The sequence below is a fragment of the Marmota monax genome, unplaced genomic scaffold, assembly GCF_021218885.2.
Source record: "Marmota monax isolate L192 unplaced genomic scaffold, Marmota_monax_Labrador192_F-V1.1 WCK01_AAM20220418_F8-fsc00044, whole genome shotgun sequence".
Taxonomy (NCBI): Eukaryota; Metazoa; Chordata; class Mammalia; order Rodentia; family Sciuridae; genus Marmota; species Marmota monax.
In genome coordinates, this window is record NW_026695198.1 from 16,257,146 (window position 1) to 16,263,145 (window position 6,000).

Consider the following 6,000-nt stretch of genomic DNA (forward strand, 5'->3'; position numbering starts at 1 on the left):
TTCTCTCAGCTCCACCGAAGCACCCGGCCCACCAAGGCTCTCGGCACCGCCCGCTGTCTAGGACATCACTGCCTCTCTTCGATCCTGGAGCAGACGCCCAGCCGGCCTATGAAGCCCGCCGGCCTCCCAGACCCGGGTTCCTTCAGCTCCTGCCCTGTTACCGCGGCGTCCCACCGCCGTCAACCCCTGGGCCGCCTCATTCCCCACCCCTTGCCAACCGTTTTTCCGAGTCCCCAGACTCACTTACCTCGGCCGCGCGGCAGCCAGCACCTTCTCCTGCTACTCCGGCGTTCAGATTGGCTGTCCCGGGACGTTGCTGTCAATCAGCCAATCCCCGCCCCGAGCCGGGATCAGGCTGACCAATTAACTGTTTGTTCCGGCTCGGAGGCGGGCTCAGGGAGCCGCGGGCGGAAGGTGTGGCTACCACCTCCAGCGCCGGCAGCCACCTTTCCCCGTCGGTGTGCGCACGCGCGGGAGTCCGTGATGGGCGTGTGCTTTCGCCAGGCCTTGGCTTTGTGTCTTCACTGCTCCGCCCTGGGAAGTACTTTTGTTTGTAAACGTCGTGCTCTAGGTGTGTAGGAAGACCCACATTCTGAAGGTAACCGCAAGTGTGTATTATGCTGTGAGTCAGTCCTAACCTGTGTTGCACTTTTCGTCCCATGCTGTGGGGACTTGGTTTCACCCGGCAGATCTTTATACTGCGGACTTCACGTCCGGGGTGCCTTTCTGTTTGGGAGGAGTAGGAGAGGGGGTTTGCCAAAGTGAATGAAGATTTTTACAGTACTTCCTTCAGGTCCAGTGTCTATGTAGTATGGCTCATTGGGGTACATGGTTCTTAAATACCTAATCTTGTCCTGAAAATATGATCCTTCAGCAAGGAAATGTGTTTAGGAGTGATAAAACATTAACATGTAGAAGACGACTATCTGTATTTCTTTTTGGCTTTTCAAGAGGCTGTTGCTGATTGGCTGTCTCTCTTACCCTCCCATTGCAGTTGATCCAGGAGGTTACTGGGTAGGTGCTTGAGCTCAGAAGTTCTTGCCCTAAGTGAGTCAAGTCTTCCTACCCAAGGAATTCCCTCCTTCAGCAAGAACTTTAAAACATTTACCCAACAAGGGCTTATTGGGAGCCTATTATGACAGTACAAATATATTTAAAAAACAAAAATCCTTGAACCATGCCTAGAGTGAGGCTACAGGGTAATTTGGAGATAAAAACACAAATTTAAGAAATGTGATCACATGTTATGATGGAAGTACAAAGGGTCCTAGGAGACTCGTCTGAGCTTACTGGTGGCTTAAGGAACATTTCAGGAAGTAGTGGATGCTTGATTTGAGGCTTACTGAAAAAGCAAGAGCTGAGCTGAATGAATGGGGGGTGCAATAGACAGTCGTGTTTCTGGCAAAGGACACTTGTTTCTTCTGAGATACTTCTAAGGTGGATTTACTGCTAAGTTAATGCATGTGCTTCAGGGCCCTGACTTTCATTTGCTCTTTCCATGGCCCAAAGGGGGACCTTGGTACCAAGTTCACATGGTCATATGTTGTCTTTACTTTTTTTTTTTTTTTGGTACTGGGGACTGAACCCGGAGGTGTTTAACCGCTGAGCCACATCCTCAGTCCTTTTTTTTTTTTTTTTTTTTTGAGACAGAGTCTCACAGAGCTGCTTAGGGCCTTGCTAAACTGCTGAGGCTGGCCTCAAATTTGTGATTCTTCTACCTCAGCCTCCTGAGGCTCTGGGATACAGGCATGTACCACCATGACCAGCTTGTCTTGTACTTTAAAAAGAATGTGTCCAAATAAAGTCCAGTTAACACCTGTTTTTCCTTTCCAGCTTCCCTTCTTTCACACTTCCCTTTGTCTTAAGTGCCCTTGGAGTGGCCCTGAACATTTTTGGAATCTGGACCACTTCGCCATAAGTTATTGCTGTCTCTCCCAATAATGGAATGACTTTTAGGAATTCTCCTAGTCTAGCTGTATACCATCTCACTCAATGCTGGGATACAAATGGACTGTCATAGTTGTTTGACACTGAAAGTATGTGGCTAGTGAAGGAAAAAAGAGGGTTTGAAATGTGTTGAGCTAGAAGCTAATGTATGGGAAAATCTTCCAGTCATCACACTTAAAGTTACAAACAGGATACTTTGCCTTTTGTTTTTAGTAAACTTATTTTAGATTCGCAGAAAAATCGCAAAAAGAGTGGATGAAATTCCTTTGTACCCCTCATCTATTTTCCTTTAATGTTAGCATCTTATATTACTGGAATACATTTATAAAATGAAGCAACCAGCATTGGTACATTATTATGGACTATACTGCACACTTTATTTAGATTCTACTAATGTCCTTTTTCTCTTTCAGGATCATATCCGAGATGTCACATTTCATTTAGTCATCATGTGTCCTTAGTCTCCTCTGGTTTGTGAAAATTTCTTACTTTTTTGTTTTTCATGACCTTGATATAGCTATGACAGGTTTGGGTATCTGCTCAGATATTTTGTAAAATGTCCCACAGTTTGAGTTGCCTGATACTTTGCACATAATTGGACTGTGATTATAGGGTTTGAGGAAAATATAGTGAGATGCTTGTTTCATCATATAATATTAGCATAGTTTAATAATGATATTAACTTTTATCATCTGATCAGCATCGTGTTTGCTAGTTTCTCCACTATAAAGTTGCGTTTTTTCCCCTTTCCATATTCTTGCCCTTGACAGCAAGTCACTAAATCCTGCCCACTGTCAAGGAAGTATAGGATTAAGCTTCGACTCCTGAAGGGTAATATCTATACATTATTTGGAATTCCTCTATAAGGAAGATTTGTCTCTTCTTCCCATTTATTTATACTCAGTCATTTACTATAGCTTCTTATACGTTTATTTATATGTCATTTTATATTTATACTATGATTTTTATTTGTTGCTCAAATTGTTCCAGATTTGGCTACTGGAAACTCTTTTAGGTTGTCTTGTGTGTCCTTTTTGTCTTTTGATTACCTCCTTTTTTCTAGATCTACAGGATGCTCCAGGCTCATATTGTATATTTCTGTCCCCATCCTAGAATCAGCCATTTTTCCAAGGAGCCCTAGAATGGTCTTTAAAACTAAGATCTCGGTACTGAGTGTGCTTATTGCTACTGGAGAATCTTTGAATCTAGCCTTTGTTAGAGCTGGTAAATATTGTTACCACCATGTTTTTTTCTTTAAATTCTTCATTTACAACTCTGTGATAGGCAGCCTATAAGGTGTCCCCATTAAGCCTTACCTCTTGGTAGTCACACTTTTGTGTGTTTTCCTCCTTTTGAGCATAGAGTGGACCTACTGACTTGCTTCTAATGACTTGAATATAGCAAGAATCAGAGGATGTGATTTATTAAGTTACAAAATGACTGTGGCTTCCATATTGCTTGCTTGCTTTTGGTTCTTCTTTCCTTCCTCTGAGGGAAACCAATGACATATATGAGCTTCACTAAGGAGAGGCCCACATGGCAAAAAACTGAGGGAGGACTGTGGCCAACGGCCAGTAATGAACCTCCAGTCATCAGCTTGTGGGAAACTAAATCCTGCTAAAAGCCATGGAACTTGAACTTGGAAGGAGATCCTCTCTCTCTGGAGTCTTGAATTGACTGGAACCCGAGCTGGCAACTTGATTGCAGCCTTGTGAGAGAGGCAGACATTCAGCTAAGCTGCACATGGACTTCTGATGCACAGAAACTGAGAGAAAATAATTGAATATTATGTTGAGCTGATAAGTTGCATGGCAATTTGTTAGGAAGCAATAGATAACTATACAATTTTGGTCTCTTTCACAAGATCAGTGGAGCTATTTAAAATATATATGCCCAAGTCCCTACTTAGAATCTTAGGTGATTGTTCTGCATAGCTAAGTTTGAAAACAAATATAGATACAGGGCAATCCATTTGAGAATATTAGAAAAAAAATGGACTTTTGTTTTCTTTTTAATGTATTTGATCCTGGAGTTTTTGACCCAGATTAATGACTCAGCTTTCTTGACAGAATCAAGAAAACCGAAACTTTGTCTGCTTTGGAGTATTTACTGAATAAAAGGAAAAAGTGCCAGAGCTCTCTAACTTACTGTGTGGCCTTGAAAAAGTTCCTTGATTTCTCTATATCTTCAGATTCCCAGAAAAATAAGACTGTAATACCATTTTTAAGGAAAGAGATTTATTCATTTTTAGGTATATTATGCAATAGAAAGTGACCAAACTCTGAGCTTCCTTCCACGTAGAGATTTAATCCCTCTAATCCATATTGGTAGACAGATGTTATATTTTGTTGTGGAAAGAATGTGGACTTTGGAGTCAGACTGATTTCAAAATATGTCCCATGCCACTGGCTAGCTGTATGTATCCTTGGGCAAGACAGCCTCCCTGGGTCTCCTTTTCCTAACCTGCACAGTGAACTTTCTCAGAGTATTCTTGAAAACCTATTGTGTAACATTTGTCAGATGCCAAGGATAATTCACCATGGAGGACATATAATCAACTCGTCCAGTTATGATCCACTGGTTAGTAAAGTAGGGAACAGTCAAAGGTCCACAACAGCCTGTTTCTCATAATAGGTTTAATGGCAACCTCATTTGATGAAGAGAGGTTGTAGCTTGGTGGTACTTTGCCCCTGTGTTAATTCCCCACCCCACCCCCCCTGCCAGCTTTGAATACTTCTATGTAAAAAATATAACACACTGAAATGGGGCTTGAATACCTACATTAGAATTCAGGCAAACCTTGATCGCAAAATATCATTGTGTAGAGTAATGACGTGCCCACAGAGGTTTTAAGACAAGTTGAGGTTGGATGTGTGTGGGAGAGGTTGGACTACTGATCCAGTCCAGTCTAGGCCAATTGTGAAAACCAACATTATCTCACTGGAGATTAGAGTCAGAGATATAGACAGTGCCCATTGACTACAAAGCTCCTTTAATCACAATAATAGGCAGAAATTATTGATAGGTGATAAGATTTTAATCTTCTTTAGTCATATAAAGCTCAATTAAAAGAATATTTTTACTGTGCCTAGTGACAAGTTGTTAAGCAATTTTAATTTTGTCATATAATTTTGGTTGTTCTAAAAAAGAATATTTTATTCTTCTCTTTATTGTCTTATGAAGTAACAGAAAAGTTCCGTATTCAAATGTGTCAAGAGACCACAACCTTTCAGAAATTGTGACATTCCTTGTTATAAATCTAGCCCTTGATCTGGACACAGCAGCACATGCCTGTAATTCCAGAGACTGGAGAGGCTGAGACAGGAGGATCAGAAGTTTGAGGCCAGCCTCAGCAAGTTAGGAGGCCCTAAACAACTTGGTGAGATCCTGTCTCAAAATAAAAAAGGACTGTGGTTATGGCTCAGTGATTAAGTGCCCCTGTGTTCAATCCCCAGGATCCATAAATAAATAAATAAATGCATGAATGAATAAATCCAGCCCTTGGGATTGATCTGACTTATAAGGCTCTTTTTTATGTTTTGTTTTGAAATTTGTGGTTATGAAAATGTCACATATACACAAAAATATAGTACTAGGAATCCTCTTGTATTCATCAGCCAGTGTACAGCTACATCTCATATAACTACAAGCTTTCCCCTCCTCTGATTTTTCCTTTCCTTCCTCCCTTTTTCTGGGATGGAACACAGGGGCAAAGTACCACCAACCTACATATCCAACCCTTTTTATTTTTTGAGACAAGGTTCTTATTAAATTGCCAAGGCTGGCCTCAAACTTTGTGATCTTCTGGCTTCAGCGTCCTGAGTCACTGGAATTACAGGTGAGTGCTACCACACCTAGTTGCTCCTCTTATTCTTTTGAAACTCATCTCAGGTCATTCCATTCATAAATATTTCACTGTATATCACTAAAAGATAAATAGTTTTTTTAAGAATATAACTATAATACCATTGTTACATCTAAAACATTAATTAGTTCCTAATATTAAATAAGTGTTCAAATTTACCTTCATGTCTTTTTTTGTTTTTTACAGTT

General features: G+C 41.0%; 1 protein-coding gene across 3 annotated transcripts in view; it reads right to left on the reverse strand.

The window, feature by feature from the left end:
* Mtfr1 (mitochondrial fission regulator 1) overlaps nucleotides 1-364 on the reverse strand; it is a 52,243-nt gene extending 51,879 nt beyond the window's left edge. For all 3 annotated transcript variants that reach the window (XM_046428491.2, XM_046428489.2, XM_046428488.2), the window contains exon 1: nucleotides 248-364. The gene's annotated coding sequence lies outside the window, so the exon portion shown is untranslated. The remainder of the gene's footprint in view (nucleotides 1-247) is intronic.
* Nucleotides 365-6,000: the final 5,636 nt, after the last annotated feature.